At 40.5% G+C, this 22,774-nt stretch overlaps 1 protein-coding gene and 1 long non-coding RNA gene across 3 annotated transcripts in view; both read right to left on the bottom strand.

Annotated features, from left to right (window-relative positions):
- LOC311077535 (adhesion G protein-coupled receptor E3-like) overlaps positions 1-22,774 on the bottom strand; it is a 71,856-nt gene that overhangs the window by 11,561 nt on the left and 37,521 nt on the right. The gene's annotated exons all lie outside the window — the stretch shown is intronic.
- LOC311077543 lies at positions 90-20,943 on the bottom strand. Its single transcript, XR_014604924.1, has 3 exons — positions 20,738-20,943; positions 18,238-18,488; positions 90-152 (listed from the first exon to the last, which is right to left on the bottom strand). It is a non-coding gene; the product is annotated as an uncharacterized lncRNA (long non-coding RNA).

The following is a 22,774-nucleotide window of genomic DNA, read 5'->3' on the forward strand; positions in this document are numbered from 1 at the left end:
TGACATACAGAGCATTAACTGTGTATTATGCACATTATGACAAAACCATATTGTATTAAAACACACAAGGTTCTCATTACCGACACAGTTACTTTTTTCTCTTTTGAATCCAACGCCACATCCATGAGACTCACTGGACAGCAGGAAAAAACCTGATGAAGAAAAAGAAGATCTGTACAATTATCTGTTTTTGCATTCATACATTTAGAAAAATATAGAATATATTTAAAAATGTAGACATTTATAATGTTACAAAATATTTTTATTTCAAATAAACTGTCCTTGTGAACTTTTTTTGTTCATCAAAGAATCCTGAAAAATAAAATGTACATCATTGTTCCCAGAAAAATATGAAGCAGCACAACGGATGATAATCACTGATAATAATCAGAAGTGTTTCTTGATCAGCAAATCTGTCCGGGTTCTGCCGTGGCTCGTCTGTGTTGTCGGATTCATGTTTCTGTGTTTCTGTGTTTGTCTTGTGTCTGCGCACATGGCTCTGTCCTGGTCTGTGTTTGTGTGTGCTCCTCTTGTCCCGCCTCCTTGTTTCCCGTGACCACGCCCCCTTGATTAGTCCACGTCTTGTCCTCGTTTCACTAATTGTGCTCAAATGTCCGTCTCAATGCAGCTTCAAAGTCTGGACACGATCCCAGTCGAGAAATACATGGATTTCTTGGCGACGTCATCACTGCTTGCGCACGCAACCAGGAGGCAAAAGACCCGTGGTCTTCGTACCGGAGTAAAGGGTTTAGGCTAGTAGCATAGTGGTGGTGTTGTCGCTAAGTCAAAATGCCATGCATTTGCAGTTAGCCGTAAGGATGTAACCAAGGTGTTTAGGTTATTTCCACTTCGATTTCTAATTTCAAAAAATAAGAGAGAAGTCTTGTGGCTGACGCGTGTTCCAGGATGCTAAAATAAAAATGAACTCTTTCTCTTGAATCACGGTTGCAGGTTTATTTTAACAAACAATATGTGACTTCTGTATATACAAAATAAAATGTTCCTTCCAAACACTGACTCGTGCACATGCACGTCTATAAACTGACAGGAAAACACGGTCAGAAAAACCGTGCGACTCCTTCTCCATCAACCCTTATCTTTTTCTAGCACCGTCGTTGTCTACGTGCTTAAAGTGGCAGTACTTATTAAAATTACAAATGCAACGCTAAAATCCAATTCTTAATTATCTACATTATAAATCCTAAATTATGAATTATGTGGATCATGAACAAAATAAAATATCAAATATAAACTTATTTTACGTTCTTGAATGTAAAACAAACATTTGGCACCTACATTACCGGCCCCTAATTGTTCTAGTAACAGATACCTTAGAACAATTACTGTATTTCTCTTAACTATACACAATAAACAGTATTCACATTAGAAAATATTCTAATTTCTCACAAAACAAAGATGCTATTAATAAGCAAGTTAAATGTCTATTGCTTAGTCATTTAACCTTTCCAAGATATAAAGTCCATTACCACTCCATTTCTTAAGGAGAAATAATAAAAAACAAAGAGAGCCAGAGGTTACTAGCACATGGCTCATCGTTGGGGCTTAGTCTTTACCACTAGCCCAATCAGATTCCACAAGCAGACAAATCTTCGTAATGGGTCGGTCCAAGATGTTAGTCTTTGTCTTTATCCTTACTCTGCGAACAAAACCCTTCTTGTCTGGGAAAGCTTCGATGATTTTGCCCATAATCCAAGAATTTCTTGGCGCACAGTCATCTACGAGAAGAATGACGTCACCTTCTGCAAAGTTCCTAGATGCTGTGGCCCACCGCTGGCGCTCTTGGAGTTGAGGTAGGTACTCTTTAATCCATCTCTTCCAGAATAAGTTGGACATATATTGCACCTGTTTCCATCTGCGTCGTGAGTAGAGGTCGTTTTGGTCAAACAATCCTGGCGGTAACAATGGTGTTGTTTTCAGTAACAGCAGGTGATTGGGTGTGAGAGCCTCCAGATCGTTAGGGTCACTGGATACCCTAGTGATCGGTCGGCTGTTGATGATCGACTCTGCCTCACATAAAACTGTAAGAAGGCCTTCCTCATCAAGAATTTGCTCTCTTGCAGTGGAATTCAGCACCTTTCTGACTGATCTTATCAACCTTTCCCACACACCACCGTGATGTGAAGCAGTAGGAGGATTGAATGTCCATTTGATTCCATGCTGATGGAATAGATGCTGAAACTCTGAGGTGTTCCAATCAGCAATGGCAGCCTTCAGCTCGCGATTGGCAGCAACAAAGTTTGTACCGTTATCGGAGCGAATCTCCTTAACTTGTCCTCTACGAGCCATAAAACGCCGAATTGCATTTATGCATGAATCTGTGTCTAATGACGAGGCAAGCTCAATGTGCACTGCACGAATGGTCAAACAAGTGAATATGACTCCGTATCTTTTCAAGAGTGTTCTTCCACGTCTCACCTCGAACGGTCCGAAATAATCTGCACCTACTCGGGTGAAGGGAGGATCATCTGGCATCACTCGCTCTTGTGGAAGATCAGCCATTAGTTGATTTCCAGCCTTTCCATGTAAACGTCGACACGTCACGCACTTTGCAATTACTTTTCTGATGGCTGTGTTGGCCCTCGGAAGCCAAAACTTCTGGCGTAATTCAGAGAGCATGTGATTGCGCCCTCCGTGTCCAGTCTCTTTATGTATCTGTTGGAGAATTAAATCGGTGATATGAGAATCTCGGGACAAAATAACAGGCTGTTTGTTACTTTCTGGCATAGCTGCCCGGCTCAGTCTCCCACCAACTCGCAACAGGTCATCTTGAAGTACAGGGTTCAGTTTATACAAGTGACTACTGCGCCTCATACTCTGTCGTTTGTGTAAAGCAAAAATCTCTTCTGAGAATTTCTCTTTTTGACAGAATTTGATTATGTCAAGTTCTGCTTGACCCAGTTCTTCCACTGTAAGTTGTGTATGCCTAAAGCTTGCTTTGAAACGATCAATCTGATTTTGAATCAGATGTTGACTAAAATCTAGGCTGTTCTTTGTATTAGACGCACACAGCTCTCTGCGTTTTTGACAGAGACTCCGTAACAAGGCTTTAAACTTCAGGAACCATGCCACAGCTTTTTTCAACTTAATCCATGATGAGAAGTAGTTGATCAGTCTCATGAACGGAGTAATGTTTTCTTCCACTTCTATTTGGTTTACTGTGACATTTTTGATTTCAGGATCATCTGAAGTGATGTCTGTGTGATTCAATGGAATGCTGGGCCAACACTCTTCAGGACTGTGAAGAAACTCAGGTCCAGACACCCAAGTCGTGTTCTTCACGAACTCATCCACTCCTTGCCCTCTAGAGGCGCAGTCAGCCGGATTCTTGTCTGTGCTGACATGTCTCCACTGATCCACATCAGAGTCTTTCAGAATAGATGAAACTCTGTTTGCCACGAATGTGCGGAAACGAGTGGTCTCATTTTGAAGATACCGGAGTACTACCGTACTGTCAGTCCAAAACATTGAATTTGCAAGATTCAGTTGTAGTTCTCTTCTTAGAACACCATCCATCTTGACAGCAACAGTAGCAGCGGTTAATTCCATTCGAGGAATAGTAGGAGGTCTGAGAGGCGCTACTCTGGATTTGCCCATCATAAACGCACAATGTGTCTCATTGTTTGCGTTGCGCAGGAGAAGGTAGCTAACTGATCCGTAAGCATTCTCACTCGCGTCCGCAAAGTGATGTAATTGAGCAAATACGCAACTTCCAAACCCTTCAGGTTTGAGACATCTTGCAACTGAGAAGTGTTCTAAAGCAGAAAGACTGACTAACCAGTCAAACCACCGCCTTTTCACATGCTCGGGTAAGTCGTCATCCCATCCAGTCCTCAGTCTACACAGTTCTTGCAGCATAATCTTCGCTGGTAAGACTACAGGTGACAAGATGCCTAAAGGGTCATAGACTGATCCAATGACTGACAGAAGACCTCTTCTCGTAAATGGGCGATCTCTAATGGTGATCTTGAATTTGAACGTGTCTGACTCGACACACCAGTTGAGACCGAGAGCCCTCTCCAGAGGAAGTTCCTCATTATCCAGATCCAAGGTTTTCATTTCTGTAGCCAGTTCAGACTTCGGGATCGAATCGAGCACTTTACGTCGGTTGCTCACCCATTTGTTGAGACGAAATCCTCCATTAGCACAGATCTTCATAAGATCCTGACACATTAATATGGCTGCCTCCTCTGTGGCAACAGACTTGAGACAGTCATCGACGTAAAAATTCTGTAAAACCGTCTGAACCACTTCTTCTCTGAACTGCCCACGCTGATCTTCAGCACACCTCCTCAAGGCAAAATTGGCGCAACTGGGTGAGGATGTGGCCCCAAACAAATGCACAGTCATCTTGTGCTCGTTCAGTGTTTGATTGCAGTCACCGTCCGTCCACCAGAGGAACCTGAGTAAATCAGAGTCTTCATCAGACACCTTTACTTGGTGGAACATTGCTTCCACGTCCGCCATAATCGCAACAGGCTCTTGTCTGAATCGGATAACAACACCAATCAGACTGCTGGTCAAGTCTGGACCCTGGAGAAGTTGATCGTTCAGGGATGTGCCTCTATAGGACGCTGCACAGTCAAACACAACTCTCAATTTCTGTTTGACAGGGTGGTACACGGCGTGGTGTGGTATATACCACACTTTCCCTTCTTTGTGCTTCAGTTGATCATTGGACAATTTTACTGCATAGCCCTTTTGAATCAGGTTGTCCATAAAGTCTGTATACTCCTGTCTAAAGCAGTCATTCTTGAGAAACTTTCGCTCTAAATTGTGTGCTCGTTGCTCAGCAATTGGGCGATTATTTGGCATGTTGACCAATCTGTTTTTGAGGGGTAGACATAAGGAGTAATGGCCGTCTATCAGTTTAGCAGATTCCATGACCATATCCATAAACTGATGATCCTCTCTGGACATTTCCACTTCATCATGCTTTCCACTTTCGGGAAAATCCATTTTAAACTGTTGTAACCACAGATTTTCTAAACTGCTCACTGATATGCGGTTTACCACTGTCTTTGTTGGCTTTCTCTTGTCTGCATGACAGCAGATTTCCCTCCAAGGTCCGTTCACAAACCAGCCTAACCTGGTCCGAACTGCATATGGCCCATCACCAACACTGCCCACCACCTCCCACGGCTCCATAGCTTTAGGTACGTTTGCTCCAATAAGCAATCCAATGTTAGCTTCAATTTGAGGTAAGTTTATGCCTTTAAGGTAGGTCCACCTTTCAATATCCTTTTGTTGTGGTATGTTTTCCTTTCCAACAGGTATTGACTTTTGCGTGAAGACATCTGGAAGATCTATGAATTCCTCACCAGACAAACTACTGATCTCCAAGCCCGACACCTTGTACGTACAGACGGGTTTCTCTTCATTCATGGTTCTTAGTAGTATGTCAGTCTTTCTCCCAGTGAGCTTCAATTCATCCATCAATGCTTCTGTACAGAACGTGGCTGAGCTACCCGGGTCCACGAATGCGTAAGTTTGCACCACTGTTTTCCCCTTCCTGGCCTTTACTTGAACAGGAACGATTGTAAGTAAACAGTCATCTTCCCCGGCCCCATTCAGCTCACAACCCTTTGATTCTGCATTAACAAAAGCACTTAAGATTGTTTGAGTTTCACTGCTTTTAGTATTCTTCTCTGATTCCACAGCTGTGTTCCTTTTCTCGATATGTAGCAACGTAGGATGAATTAGAGAACACACCAGACAACTAATTCTTCCTTTGCAGAATTTGCTCATGTGCCCTTGCTTCAAGCAGCCAAAACAAAGTCCTTTTTTCTTTAAGAACTCTATCTTTTCATCATGTGACTTTTCTTTAAGTTTACCACACATGTCTATGGAGTGCTCACCCTCACAAAAGAGACAGGTCTGCGTTGTTATCATGGAACTTGTGTTTTCTCTTGACTTTGTGTTTGGCTTTTGTTTGTCCAACTGTACATAACTTGTGGTGAATGATTTCTTGATTACACCTTTTCTTTGCTCTTTGTTATTGTTTTGTTTAGTTGTAGATGTTTTGGCAGCTGTGCTATCCTTTATGTCTCCAAAGATTGGATGAAGTGCAATTTTGGCTTGTTTATTTATGAACTCTACCAAATCCATGAACTTGACTCTCCTGTCACATCGTTCTTGAACCTCACATGCAACACTTCTCCATTTTTCACGTAGCTTGTATGGAAGCTTTGTTATAATTATTTTGAGGTTTGCAACATTATCAAGCTCCTCCATGTAACTCACTTCAGCCATGGTATTACGGCAAGCTGTCAGAAAAAGTGAAAACGCATTGAGAGCTTCTGCATCTTCTGGCCTGATAGGCGTCCAATTCAAGACTTTGTTCATATAGGCCACAGCAATTTTGTAGTCATTTCCAAAGTATTCCCCAAGTAACTGTCTGGCTTTGTAATAACCTTCATTTGGATGCATATGAAGACAGCTCTTTATTAACTCCTTAGGCTGTCCACTTGTGAACTGTTCTAAAAAGTAAAGACGATCCTTAGGGCTTTCAGTGCGAGATTCTACGCCATGCTCAAAGGCTCTTACAAATGTATTGTAATCAAGAGGATCACCACTGAATACAGGAATGTCTAATGGTGGCAAAGTCATCATTTTCTGTTGTTTCGCTATCAACTCTGTTATAGTATTCTGACGAGTCATAACACTACAAAGTGTTTCAATTGCGTGATCATCTGTTTCATTTTTCGCTGTAAACTGATGGGTGCCTATAGGATGAGGCTGAAGAGGTACGAATTCACCACGTTCGTTTTTTGTGTTGGTGACTGGATTTCGACTTGCAAGTAATGGAATACATCCAGAGTCAATTGTCATTGCATGCGCAGGGCTCACTTGTGATGAACGCTCATTTTCAAAATGTTCTAAAACTCTTAATTTGGCATCAGAGGCAGCAATTGCCGTCTGTAAATCTAATTCTTCTCTTTTTGATTTTAACTCTGCTTCCTGACGCTCAAGATCTTGTTTTTGTTTTAAAGCCGCTGCCTGTGCAAGCAATGTAGCTCTTTCTATTTCTGCTTTAAGGCGCACTGAGGAAGTATTGGACACTTTGCTTCCAGTGGTTGAACCACGCTTTTTGCTCCTACTGCTCAATGCAGACACAGCAGAGACGCTGTCAGAAGGATGGATGTCTTCATCACAGTGCCTAGCTTGTTCTAAACGCTCCTCAGCTGCTTTAATCCACAGTTCCACGTGTTGAATAAATCCATGTATACGACTTGCATTTGGCTCATACCAAGAGCTTTGATCCTTCTGGAATTCTTCCACATACATTAATTGCTCTAAACTATCATTCATCTTGCTCAATTCTCCAAATGAGTCTTGATAATTCAAACGCAATTTCTGTTTAACTGTGTTCACGTTAACATCGTCTTCCATTAGTCTTTCAATCTGATTAGCTTGGCTACACTGTTAACCCTTGCTGTAAAATTCTGACAATATTATACCATTTTCCATTAAAACAGTAATATACCGTAGAAAATAAAAGTAGCCTACAGGAATATACTGTGAATTAACAGTGCTCAAAGTCGACACTCAGAGGCTGTTTTCCCAATCACACCCTATACCCTCATTCACTATTCCCTACATTAGTTCACTAATATAGTCCACTTGAATGAAAAGAAGTGAGTGAATTGAGACACTGATGAACACCTGATAAGCAGAATCACTGAAGGACAGAGAAACAAGAACAGAAAAAAGAGAAACACAAAAACTACAACTGACTTCCAGCCACACTGAGTGTGAAACCAGTTTACAAACCAGTTTACGATTATTTCTTTCATACATGTACAAAAGTTCTTGTTGAGAATTAACAGAGATTTAGTTATTAATAAAATTTGTTGTCACCATGATGGAGATCAGTATTTGCTTTAGTTGGTCTCTTGTCCCTGGACTTCTTACCTTTCATCTCTCTCTGGCTGCTGTAACAGTGAGTTTATAAAACACATTTGTTATGGCAAGAAAAAGTCAAGAGAAAGTTGATCAGGTGTTTTTATTCTTTTGTGATGATGTCACAATCATTCTGGACATGCCTGATTTTCAGATTTTTCCTGTATATAGTCATTGAAATTATAGTTATCTCATATTTAGCATATATCTGTGAATCTACAAAATGAAATCAATATTTCTGTAATCAGGTCTTCTGAAGAATATTGTAATCATATAGTGCATTCAATTTTATTTTGCTCCTGCTTGGCTCAGACATACACAGATATCAACAATCAGCATATGAATCTCAACAATGGTGAAAAGTTTCATGTCGCAATGCATGCTGGGTTCCAGGATAATATAAAACTCCCAGCATGCACTGCTGCATGAATAATAATAATAATAATAAAAAAGAAATATTGCCACCATTGTTGAGATTCATGTGCTAAATTGTGATATCTCTGTGTTTCTAAAACACAGTGTAGCTCTGTTTCTCTGGTTATGCATCATGTGTTAAAAAAAAAGAGTCATTGTATCTTATTGCTGCGTTTTCACAGTGGTGGTAATGTAACACTTTTGATTGAGGATTAAACTCTGAATAAGTGAGAATGAATTCCTTAGTGAATGAACAGGCAATATGATGATTTTGTCATCATAATCATTATAACTGCAGTCATTCATAAACTGTGTGTGCGCAAGTGTGACTTGCAACAACACAGCTCAAGCAGCAAAAGAAAAACTAATGTTTTAGCATCAGCATCCCAACTAAAGCAAGCACTGATCTCTATAACGGTAACTTCAAACCAAACATTTTCAATTAAACATCTCAATAACAACTTCTGTATGACAGAAATAAAGTCATACTGGTTAATAATAAGTGTAATAATGTGTAATGGCTGGAAGTCAGTCGTAGTTATTGTGTTTCTCTATTTTCTGTTCTTGTGTTTCTCTTTTCTTCAGTGATTCTGCTTACAATCACTTACATATTCCCTTAATTATCTCACTGCATCGTTACTTTTTACTCGTAGTGTGGATTGTCCTGTGGGGTTGAAAGGGTTATCAGTGTAAGATAAAAAAGACACACCCACAAAATGTATTTTAACAGTAATAAACTGTAAGTTATAAAACAGGTTTATACTGGCAACACTGTTGCCAGTAGTTTACTGTAAAATTAATTTTTTGGGTCACCATTGTGCTGAAGAGTAGAGCCTGTGCTTCAGTCCAGGAGAAGATCTACAAACATTGATGATCTGCTGCATGTTGCTTTATTTAACAGGCGGTGACTGTGTAGTTGCTGATCCAGTGGAAATCTTTTTATGTACAATAGTTTTTTAGTGGTCTCAAATAAAAGAAGTTCACAGTAATACTTTGCTCACATTGTTAATGCATTATAAATTTTAGTTAATACATTTAAATGACAGTTGGTCAATTTAAGGCAGTCGGTTTCTGCAAGTGTAATTAGTTAACTATAATTTAGTGCATTTTTACAGAAACAAACTAGATTACAGTAAAGAACTGTACAATTAACAGTATTTTACTGGCAACAGTGTTGCCAGTATTTTACTGTAAAAAAAAACGGTAAGGTCTAACAGTGTAGTTAAATGTCCTAACTTGGCCTTTCTAGATTGAATTAACTTATGCAGCTTTTCTTCAATAGCCTTCTCTGTCATTTTCGATTCTCTTTTTCCACAAACTTGATGTCCGGTAACTTCGTTCATTTTGACAAACTTCCAAAAATAGCGAAACAAGTTGCAGCTTACCAAAACTTTTTCCACACGCAGTTAGTTACCGTTCATCTTCTGTGTACGGCTATCCTTTGGTTCCTTGTTAACGTTATCCAAACAGTCCGCGATGTCCACGAGCATCATATCCTTTCCAAAATTCCTCTTCCACACGAAGCAAAGGGTTTTTCTGACTAAATGTTTAGGTTATTTCCACTTCGATTTCTAATTTCAAAAAATAAGAGAGAAGTCTTGTGGCTGACGCGTGTTCCAGGATGCTAAAATAAAAACGAACTCTTTCTCTTGAATCACGGTTGCAGGTTTATTTTAACAAACAATATGTGACTTCTGTATATACAAAATAAAATGTTCCTTCCAAACACTGACTCGTGCACATGCACGTCTATAAACTGACAGGAAAACACGGTCAGAAAAACCGTGCGACTCCTTCTCCATCAACCCTTATCTTTTTCTAGCACCGTCGTTGTCTACGTGCTTAAAGTGGCAGTACTTATTAAAATTACAAATGCAACGCTAAAATCCAATTCTTAATTATCTACATTATAAATCCTAAATTATGAATTATGTGGATCATGAACAAAATAAAATATCAAATATAAACTTATTTTACGTTCTTGAATGTAAAACAAACATTTGGCACCTACACAAGGCCCTTATGGACATACACCCAGGCATCATAAGGCTTGGCTTTAATGCCTTGCCTTTGACTAGGGAGCACATCTGACCTCAACACGCAAAAATCCGGTGCAGCATCAAAGTATTTGACGAGCTGCACATGACCACATAGCATGTCCGGATTTTGATTCGTAAACAGTTGGACGTTCTACATAATGTTATATTAATATGAAACACAAACAAGCAGATCCAACTCTGAAATTGAAGTTTATTATTGAGTCAACAAGAAATTACAAACAATGCGAAATCTATGTTAATTACAATGTTCTTTTACAGAACTCGGCATAACAGATAGCGTTTTTTTGCCTCCTGGATGCGCGCGCATCCGGTATTGTTTGCATACAAGAAACCTGTGTATAAGGGTCTTATTTCGCGAAACGATCAGTCATTTAAACAAAAAAAACAAAAAAAACATTTATATATATATAGATGACACTTTTTAACCACAAATGCTCATCATGTACCATCTCTGAGACGCGTCATCAAATTGGAATTACGTCATCAAATTGGAAAGGTCACAAAAAAATAAATAAAAATAATAATATAATAATAATAATAATAATAATAAATTAAAACAAAAGTGTCGGACGATTTTGAAGTTGGAGGAGAAAATGAGATGGAGTTTTTCGCCCTTCCCTACCTTTTTGAACCGGAGTACACAGACAAATAACTTAGGCCTAATGTCAGTGAAATTTGACCCAATTCCGATTTTTTTTGCTCAAATGTGACACAGATCAGATGTGTTCTCTGACAGTGTAAACAGGAAAAAAAATGCATGCATTTCGAGATCGGTTTCAGGCCTCATTCATATGTGGAAATAAATCGGATATGTGCCAATGCGACTCATATAAACAGGCAGATCGGATTTTCTGAGGCATTAGGCGACGTCTCTGCGGTTTAATGATGAGAGAAACCCCGGCGCGCTTCTGCAACGGGACGGATGGCCCGACGAAACGTTGTGTCGTCGTAGGAGAGGAATGTGGACAAACGTTGACACAACATATCAAAGGTTGGTTTGCTCATCCTAAAATTTCTGACCCACTGCTCCTCGTTAAAGCCAACATTTAAACACAATATCCACCAGTCCTGAGATCTCTCTCACACACAATAACTGAAGCATACGCACAGGCTGCAATGATGGCACTTTTCGTCCTCCTCCACCTCATTATCATGGTGATGTTTGGCGAACTTCGCATATATCGCAGAGCTAGCATCAATCATATTTTGCTTTCGTCCATCTGTGCAAGATAATTTAACCCTTTAAAGGTGCCCTAGAATTTGAAATTGAATTTATCTTGGCATAGTTAAATAACAAGAGTTCAGTACATGGACATGACATACAGTGAGTCTCAAACACCATTGTTTTCTCCTTCTTATTTAAATCTCGTTTTTGAAAAACACCCCTGAAAAATAGGCGAATCTCCACATAACACCGACTGTGACGCAACAGTCGGGATCATTAATATGTACGCATCCAAAAATTTGCATATGCCAGCCCAAGTTCAATACCAGGCGGAACTGCGCCCTCCCAGGATCTAGCGTTACCTAGGCTACTTTCACTTTTAAAAATTCATCATAATCTGCTTGCAGTCGTCGAGATGGATGCATGTGTGTGGGAGAAATTTGGAGTTATCTGAAGAAAATATTGTCAAAGGCTTATTTGCTGCATGCATTTTCGTGTTGGATAGCCGCAAATGTGGAACTTCATCGCTGAGGAAGCACGCAGATAACTGTGGTAACAAAGCAGTTCTTCATGTACCGGCCTTTTTACAGCTTCGGCTGAAGTTGTCCTTGTGTTAATTGTCGTGTAATAACTTCTGCATGACCTGGCAATAAACATTTTTGTAATTGTGTCTATAATGTGATTGGCTAAACTTTATTTCGTGTGCGGGTCGGGTGTCGGTTCTATTTTAAGCGGGTCGGGTGCGGATTTTAATTAGTGCTGCTGTGGGAAAACGGGTCGGATGCGGTTTGAAGCACTGCGGGTACGGGCGGGTGCGGATTTACAAAATCGGACCCGTGCAGGACTCTGATGTACGGTTGAACGCCTAATCTCTCCATTGTCACGCTGGACATCAGGGACCTGTTTGCTGTCACTCTGAGCTACTGTTATGAGCCCGCAGTGAAACAGCCAATCAGAGCAGAACTCCTCATTACTATTCATGACCCTTCCAAATAAGGTAAAAACAGACCATTTCATTCTAGGGCCAATTTCTAGGGTTGAAAATGGACCTGTAAAACCATATCTGGACATTTTAAATGCCCTTAAATAAGCCATCCATGTATTGTTGTGTGCCGGAGAAAGCATGCGAAAGCGATGATCTATTAGCAGGGTTTTAATGAAGAAACACGTAGTACAAATAATAAAGAACACGAAGGACAAAGAAACAAAACCACGAGAAGGACTGAACTAGAAGCACCCATACATGTACAACAACTGACAAGGTAACCAGTGAAACACAAGGGCTATAAATACACAGAGACAAACAAGCTTAACTAAGTAACAAGGGGGCGTGGTTAATAAGAAACACCTGGGGAGACTAATAAACAAGAAAGACTACAAAGGACTACAAAACATGGCACAGAACAGGAAATAACAAAAGTGCACACCAGACAAGGGAAACACAGGACAGGAATCATAACATATATATATATGTATATATTGTATTTATAGAAAATGACCAATTGTTTCGCGAGATAAGACCCTTATTTCTCGACTGGGATCGTGTCGAGACTTTGAAGCTGCATTGAGACGGACATTTGAACCTTCTTTGAACATTGGTATACTTGGTTGCCATTGAAGTCCATTCTGTGTAGAAAAATCCTGAAATGTTTTCCTCAAAAACCTTAATTTATTTTCGACTGAAGAAAGAAACACATGGATATCTTGGATGACATCGGGGTGAGTAAATTTATCAGCAAAATTGTTTTTTGAAAGTGAACTAATCCTTTAATAAAGGCCTTTATTGGTTATCTACTCATTTGCATCTGGGTCCTCCTGTCTCTTGCAGAATTTTGTCAAAATCGACATATTAGAATGATTTCTGAAGGTAGCTACACTTGATGTACTATGTGAGAATTTGTTGTAACTGAACAACAATGCATGCGCAGAACGCCTGCCCACAAAGAGGACTCAAGAAACACATTAAACACGCACATGTCACGAGACACACACACAGGGAAAGAGGCAAGTTCCAAGAGCAGTATTTATTGGGTAATCCGTACTCACAACTAGTCCAGGCAAGGGTCAAATATCCAGTAAGGCAATCCAAAACACAAGAAACAAACATGAACAGGGCAGATGCAAACTTCAGAAGTGCTGTGACATAAAACAAGGACTCCATGACAAACACTGAAACAGACAGGGTATAAATAGACAGATACAAACAAGGTAATGGGGAACAGCTGAGTGCAATAATCAAATGAGTCCAGGTAGGTATATGGGATATGTAGTTCATGACGCAAGGATGACAGAATAGGGAAGAGAGACCTCTAGGGGAAAACCAGGGAACACCAACCAGACACTGTGACATAACCCCCCCTCTACGGAGCGGCTACCAGACGCTCCAAGATCCGAAAAAAAACAAAAACAAAACAGAGTTCAGGAGGGAGGTGAAACAACGAAGGATCAGGGGGAGGGACGGGGCGCCAGGTCCATGGAGGGGAACAGGAAAAGAGGGTGATGGCTTAGCCGGCGGCCAGGGCGAAGCAGACGACCCCTCGGGCAGCCATGGCGGAGACGAACCGTCGGGCGGCCAGAGCGAAACAGGCTGTGCAGATGGCCCGGCCAGAAACATCAGTCCATCGGGCGGCCAGGGCAGAGACTTTTCCTCAGGTGGCCAGGGCGAAGCAAGCTGTGCAGACGGCCAGGGCAGCAACAACTTTCCCTCGGGTGGCCAGGGCGGAGACTCTCCCTCGGGCGGCCAGGGCGGAGACGACAGTCCATCGGGCGGCCACGGTGGAGACTTCCCCTCGGCCGGCCAGGGTGGAGACTTCCCCTCGGGCGGCCACGGCTCAGGCACTGGAACTGGCACCACCGGCTCAGGAACAGGAACTGGCACCACCGGCTCAGGCACTAGAACTGGCACCAATGGCTCCGGAACAGGGACCACCGGCTCAGCGGCGGCCATCTTGTCTGAAGACACAGGTTCGGCGGTGGTCATCTCCTCCGAAGACACAGGCTCGGCAGACGTGACGCGAACAGGCTCGGCGGCCATCTTGTCCGAAGACACAGGCTCGGCAGATGTGACGTGAACAGTCTCTGGATCAGCAGAAGTGATGGATCGCTGGGGTGGTGCAGGCAGTGCGAGCAGCTCGGGCGGGGCCGGCAGAGCAGGACGCCTGGGCGGTGCGGGCAGAGCAAGACGCCTGGGCGGCGCGGGCAGAACAAGACGCCTGGGCGGCGCGGGCAGAACAAGACGCCTGGGCGGCGCGTCAGGGACGGTAGTCACCTCCGGGGCGACAGCAGGCTGCACGGGGACGGTCTCCGAGATGACAGCAGGCTGTTCGGGGACAACCACCGGGATGACAGCGGGCTGTTCGGGCACGGCCTCCAGGATGACAGCGGGCTGTTCGGGAACGGCTTCTGGTACATTGGGGAGGCAGGAAGTCCTCCTTCTCCTCCGCCTTCTTTGATGGCGAATAGCAGGCTCTGGGCTGAACAGAACCTGTGGTTAAGGGAGCTCTGGGTTGGGCATCACTAGCCCAGTGTCGAAGAGAGACTGAAGTGGAGAGTGGTGCCGGGGCTCACATCTAGCACCTCCCCTCCCACGACCTCCACGGGTCCCAGAAAACCTGGCCAGACGAGTTCCCTCAAATGATTGTCCGTGTCTGATGGAAGGGGACTCGGGGGAATTGACTGTCATGGCCTCCTCAGTCTGACTGGCCCACAGCGCGAAACACTGAAAAATGTTCAAACGCGGTTCCGTCTCTCCGGCTCGAGAAACCCCACCATGCTGGGTTCCTCTCCTCCCAGTAGGGGGAAGGATACGGAAACCTGTACTGCTGGATCTTGACATTGTGATAGAGTCCTTCTGTCACGAGACACACACACAGGGAAATAGGCAAGTTCCAAGAGCAGTATTTATTGGGTAATCCGTATTCACAACTAGTCCAGGCAAGGGTCAAATATCCAGTAAGGCAATCCAAAACACAAGAAACAAACATGAACAGGGCAGATGCAAACTTCAGAAGTGCTGTGACATAAAACAAGGACTCCATGACAAACACTGAAACAGACAGGGTATAAATAGACAGATACAAACAAGGTAATGGGGAACAGCTGAGTGCAATAATCAAATGAGTCCAGGTAGGTATATGGGATATGTAGTTCATGACGCAAGGATGACAGAATAGGGAAGAGAGACCTCTAGGGGAAAACCAGGGAACACCAACCAGACACTGTGACAGCACAACTCTTCTGGTTTGCTACAGCATTATAGTACATTATACTACGGGGCTGTTGAATGCTTGAATCTGATTGGTTGAGGAACGTTCTAAGGTGTGCAGGTATTTCCAGTGAAACACAGCTAAAGTAGTTCCAGCAGGTCTTGACCGCATTACAGCTCTATATCACTACGCCAAATGAAAGTTATTTCAAAGGTCTTTACGGTAACGCTTTAGATTACAGCCCAGAAAGTACTGCATAATTAAGACGAATTTACAGCGTAACTTTTGGTAATTATAGTGTACCTATAAAGTACTTGCATGTAAGTATAAGGGAACAATATGTAAAGTTTGGGGAATAAAGGGGTAACAAGGAGAATTAAAAAAATATTTACACTGTAAGTATTATAGAACTAAGTGGTACTTATTCTCATACAACAATCTTACATTTGGGAGCAATTTAGCAAGAACATACACTGTGCACCTTTTTGTAATAATTGTGTACCAATACATACTGTATACCCTTTTTCAAAATGACAGGGTACATATCTATGCATTTATACAGTTTTTTTATTTTTATTTTTTATTTATAGCAAAAGTGCAGATGTTTAAGTTTGGGCTTACATGTTTCAAAGCAAGTCAATCTAAAACTATTGCATTTTTTTTTAATACTGGGAAATATATTCTTGTTCCATGTAGTTACAGTGTAAGTGTGACATTGCGGGCCGTAAATTAAAGTGGTGCTTTTTACCATCTTGTTCCATGTAGTTACAGGGTAACTACAATAAAAATACAAACACACAATCTAATATCACTGACTCGGAAACCTGTATTTGAAAAAAACAACTTATTACAGTTGGTCTGAGTCGATAGTCTACAGTTTAAAAAGTTTAATATATTGTCATTTTTCTTACAAACACTTATCGTTTCACTTCAGAAGACATTGATCCATCCATTGGGGTTGTATCGATTACTAGTTATTGCAGAATGTGCTGATTGATGCTCCAACTTTTAGGAACACATGAGCTTGCATTATGTATTCCCAGATATGTATTTTTTATTTTTCTAAAAACCTTCATTTGTGTTAATCTGAAGAAGGAAATTATACATCTTGGATGGCATGAGGGTAAAAGATGAGTAAATGGTGAGGAAGGATGTATTTCTGTTTGTACTACATTTTCTTTTAATACATAATACAGAATAGCAAGATACATGATTTCTTCTTCACATTCATCAGTGAAAAAAAAAGAAAAGAGGAACCCAAGGAAGAAGCCAAGCAAGAGAAAAAAGGGGGGACAAAACATGCTACTGTCTGTCAAGACTTAAGCATTTTAAATAAATTGTTGATTTAAAAAAGCAGTTTTAAACGAAAAAGAAGTATTGTAAATCTGTTTTGAATTAAGTTGTTTTTCAAATAAAGGTTCCCGAGTCAGTGATATAAGATTGTGTATGTATTTTTCTGTAACTACATGGAACAAGAGGGTAACAAGGACCACTTTAATTTACGGCAGTGTCACACTTACCCTATATAGTTAAATGGAGCAAAAGGGTAACAAGCACCACATGAAAAAAGAGTATCTTTCTCCAATATTTAAGCAAAAGTTGCAATTGTTTTAGTTTTCAGTGCACTTTTCTTAAAAAGATTACTGTATAAATGCATAGATATGTACCCTGTAATTTTGAAAAAGGGTATACAGAGTAGGCTATGTATTGGTACACCATTATTACAAAAAGGTACGCAGTGTATGTTCTTGCTAAATTGCTCCCAAATGTAAGATTGTTGTATCATAATAGTAGAATAAGTACCTCTTAGTTCTATAATACTTACAGTGTAAATACTTTTTTTAATTCTCTTGGTTGTTACCCCTTTATTCCCCAAATTTAACATATTGTTCCCTTATACTTACATGTAAGTACTTTATAGGTACACTATAATTACCGAAAGTTACACTGTAAAATCGATTTAATTACGCAGTACTTTACGGGCTGTAATCTAAAGCGTTACCGTCTTTACAGCCGACAACAAGAACCAAAACCCACAACAACTCTGACCAAGCAAATAAATATAGTAAACAACAGGATAAAAACAACAAGTTTTTGCCACAAATTTCGGTCACATACTATCTCTTTCCCGCTCAAACACACACACACACACATACAGTACAGACACACACTCACACAGAAATGTGTTTTCAGCGCTGATCTGACGGTTTTATCAGTGAAATAGTTAACAACTTAAAGCTGACATTTCTCTTTATCAACGTAATGGCTCTGTTCTTGATGCAGATAAATATACGCTTCGTTACCACCTCGGGTGTGCATTATTTTCTAATTCATTGGACTGTTTTCAATGATTCCATATAGTATATTATTAACTACAGCCAACCAGTGCGGCCCTGATGCATGTAACTTCAAGTACTATCTTTAACGTAAAGATATTTATCACACGCATTAAAACAGTGAAGCATCAACTCACCAAAAACAATAAGTGTGCACTTCAGATCCATGTTAGGAGACACTGCGATTCCTGTCTGTTTCTGCTTTGGTTTGTGATATATGAAGGGTTAGTCACTTCTTCTCCTTCGTGTTTCAGTGTACAGGGCTCAGATGAGTGCAAAGTTCACACTGAAGCGGTCACATCCTGAGCTGGAGGTTACTGTAGAGTTGCTTCTGCTCGACTGAAGGGTTAGACATGTGGTCTTCACTACTTTTTTCATGAGTGCCACACTGATAGGACAAATGTATCATTTATCAGTCAAATTTGTAACTGAGACAAGATGATTTCCCTTCACTGTTAACCCTTGCTGTAAAATTCTGACAATATTATACCATTTTCCATTAAAACAGTAATATACCGTAGAAAATAAAACTAGCCTACAGGAATATACTGTGAATTAACAGTGCTCAAAATCGACACTCAGAGGCTGTTTTCCCAATCACACCCTATACCCTCATTCACTATTCCCTACATTAGTTCACTAATATAGTCCCCTTGACAGAGTGAATGAAAAGAAGTGAGTGAATTGAGACACTGATGAACACCTGATAAGCAGAATCACTGAAGGACAGAGAATCAAGAACAGAAAAAAGAGAAACACAAGAACTACAACTGACTTCCAGCCACACTGAGTGTGAAACCAGTTTACAAACCAGTTTACGATTATTTCTTTCATACATGTACAAAAGTTCTTGTTGAGAATTAACAGAGATTTAGCTATTAATAAAATTTGTTGTCACCATGATGGAGATCAGTATTTGCTTTAGTTGGTCTCTTGTCCCTGGACTTCTTACCTTTCATCTCTCTCTGGCTGCTGTAACAGTGAGTTTATAAAAACACATTTGTTATGGCAAGAAAGAGTCAAGAGGAAGATGATCAGGTGTTTTTATTTTTTTGTGATGATGTCACAATCATCCTGGACATGTCTGATTTTCAGATTTTTCCTGTATATAGTCATTGAAATTATAGTTATCTCATGTTTAGCATATATCTGTGAATCTACTAAATGAAATCAATATTTCTGTAATCAGGTCTTCTGAAGAATATTGTAATCATATAATGCATTCAATTTTATTTTACTCCTGCTTGACTGAGACCCACACAGACATCAACAATCAGCATATGAATCTCAACAATGGTGAAAAGTTTCATGTCGCAATGCATGCTGGGTTCCAGGATAATATAAAACTCCCAGCATGCACTGCTGCATGAATAATAATAATAATAAAAAAGAAATATTGCCACCATTGTTGAGATTCATGTGCTAAATTGTGATATCTCGGTGATTCTAAAACACAGTGTAGCTCTGTTTCTCTGGTTATGCATCATGTGTTAAAAAAAAAAGAGTCATTGTATCTTATTGCTGCGTTTTCACAGTGGTGGTAATGTAACACTTTTGATTGAGGATTAAACTCTGAATAAGTGAGAATAAATTCCTTAGTGAATGAACAGGCAATATGATGATTTTGTCATTATAATCATTATAACTGCAGTCATTCATAAACTGTGTGTTTGCGCAAGTGTGACTTGCAACAACACAGCTCAAGCAGCAAAAGAAAAACTAATGTTTTAGCATCAGCATCCCAACTAAAGCAAGCACTGATCTCTATAACGGTAACTTCAAACCAAACATTTTCAATTAAACATCTCAATAACAACTTCTGTAGATGTATGACAGAAATAAAGTCATACTGGTTAATAATAAGTGTAATAATGTGTAATGGCTGGAAGTCAGTCGTAGTTATTGTGTTTCTCTATTTTCTGTTCTTGTGTTTCTCTTTTCTTCAGTGATTCTGCTTATTAACGGCAGGTGTTCATCACTAATGCTCAACAATCACTTACATATTCCCTTAATTATCTCACTGCATCGTTACTTTTTACTCGTAGTGTGGATTTCCCTGAGGGATTGAAAGGGTTAACTGTGTAAGATAAAAAAAGACACACCCACAAAATGTATTTTAACAGTAATAAACTGTAAGTTATAAAACAGGTTTATACTGGCAACACTGTTGCCAGTAGTTTACTGTAAAATCTTGTTTTTTGGGTCACCATTGTGCAGAAGAGTAGAGCCTGTGCTTCAGTCCAGGAGAAGATCTACAAACATTGATGATTTGCTGCATGTTGCTTTATTTAACAGGCGGTGACTGTGTAGTTGCTGATCCAGTGGAAATCTTTTTATGTACAATAGTTTTTTAGTGGTCTCAAATGAAAGAAGTTCACAGTAATACTTTACTCACATTATTAATGCATTATACATTTTAGTTAATACATTTAAATGACAGTTGGTCAATTTAAGGCAGTCGGTTTCTGCAAGTGTAATTAGTTAACTATAATTTAGTGCATTTTTACAGAAACAAACTAGATTACAGTAAAGAACTGTACAATTAACAGTATTTTACTGGCAACAGTGTTGCCAGTATTTTACTGTAAAAAAAAACGGTAAGGTCTAACAGTGTTAATGACAAAAAAGCAGGATTACCTTAATGTTGGGATGAGTGGAAGCATGCATGCATTTCCTTGGCTTTCTTCATGTTGTATTTCTAGCTTGTTGTTGCAATTCTTGTGAGGCATGCACGATGGTCATTGGTCAGGCGGTTTCTCTGTTTCCTCTTTATAAGTTCATGGTTGAGAATGCTGACTCACAAGTTTATGTGCTCACAAAGAAGGACATCACTTTTTGCACAAGTGGCTTCAAAGTGGGAAAATCTTCTTCAGACACCAAACTCCAGAAGTGACCAGAACGTGCTCCGAGTTCAGCTTTGAGAATGTCTTTTGTCTGCAGTTCTACCATTTCTGCCAACTGATAGTTGGAGAGTGAGATGATCATCCACGTGGAAGGGGTTTTCATTAAAGTTGAACATTTCCTTGTGCTCATTCACATCCTTGAATATGGACTCAAATCCCCCCCTCAGCTCTTCCAAAACATTCGCAATCCTGTGTGGCTGAAGAGCTTCTGCAGAGATGGGGCATTTGTGGGAAGTGAATGAATTCTCTGTCGTTGTTTTAACCCAATTTTTGGGTCAAATATGGACAAACTCAAACGTTGGATTAAAAATGCAATTTAAAAATTCAACCCAATGGCTGGGTTTGTCCATATTTGACCCAAAATTGGGTTAAAACAACCCAGCATTTTTCAGAGGGCAGTTATTTTGTTCTGAAATGCTCTGATTGCATTCAGCATGTTGCTTGGAGGCTCATCTCTTCCTTGAAGCTGCAAGTTGAGAGTGTTTTCAGGTTTTCAGTCAGAAAGGCCAGCTGTGTGATCCAGCACCGGTTCCCGTTTTACTTTGCTGTCCAGGAAAGTGCAAATCCCAGGGAGGAGGCTCAGAAATCGTTCAAGCACTTTCCCATGGGACAACCATCTCAATTTACTGTGCATCATTTAATCACCATACTCTGTGTCTTAGCGAGGAGCCAGGTGCGACACAAGTGTGTTTTGCTAGTTTCAGCCTGACGCAATTATCATTTTCACGTCCTGCGCCACGTTGTCTAAATAGCAAATGCATTTGCACCCATTTATGCGCCCATGGGCTGCTGGTCTGAGAACGAGGTGTGTTGGCGCGCACATTGTTGGCGCGTTGCTATTTTGAGGAACAGAAATAGACTGAGCCGCTGACCGACTGAAACCTGGTCTAAAGTCGATGGCACAATATTTTTTTTGTTCTTTAATGAGCGTGTTAGTAATGTGCGCCTACAGGCGGGTCCACAACGCGCGTACACTCTGCTTATTACACACACACTCCGCTTATTACACACACACTCTGCTTATTAAACACACAGGGACCCACAGCGGCACACAAACATGCCAAATATTACAAATAAAAGGATTACAATGTAAAAGATTAATATTGTGTACATAAAGATATGGTGGAATCCGGCTTGTACCGTAGATGGTTTGCTTGCGCTTTAAAGGGACACTAGGCAAGTCTGAGTGTTTTTTCTCTACGAAGCTCCCCCTAGTGTCTGGTAGTAAATGCTTTCAAACACTCTGTTGTAAAAACGAACTGTTATCCCTCCCCCCCTTGCCACGAGCAACCCAGCTGAGCAGAGGAACTGGCTATTTCAAAACCAGTTAGGTCTACCGAGGCAAGTAAAGCAATACTTTCTTTCCGACTGATGGCGATTTTTTTTTTTTTATTGTGTTGTCATGCATACTAGTATTTTTACCGGGAACGAACGATATGAACGAGGCGAACTGCTGCTTTCGTGTTTGTTTGTTTTTGGAAGAATGGGCATGAGCATAAAAAAAAAATATATATATATCGGAGGCTAATATTTGTCTAAAGTTATATTAGCAAGGTCTATAACTTCATCTGGTAGAATGATGGTTTACCTTTGCTTGTCTAAGAAAACATCAGAACGTTTTTTCTAGCTCGATCATGATATGTGCAACATTTTGCGCGTCTGATATTGTCTATTATCAGACGTGTTGACTTAGTGACATAAAATAAAAGTGTAAGTTACACAAATAAAACCGACAGAGGAACGGCCAAACAACTACAGAAATCAAACGTGT

Source organism: Abramis brama (assembly GCF_963993115.1).
Source record: "Abramis brama genome assembly, chromosome: 2".
Lineage (NCBI taxonomy): Eukaryota > Metazoa > Chordata > Actinopteri > Cypriniformes > Leuciscidae > Abramis > Abramis brama.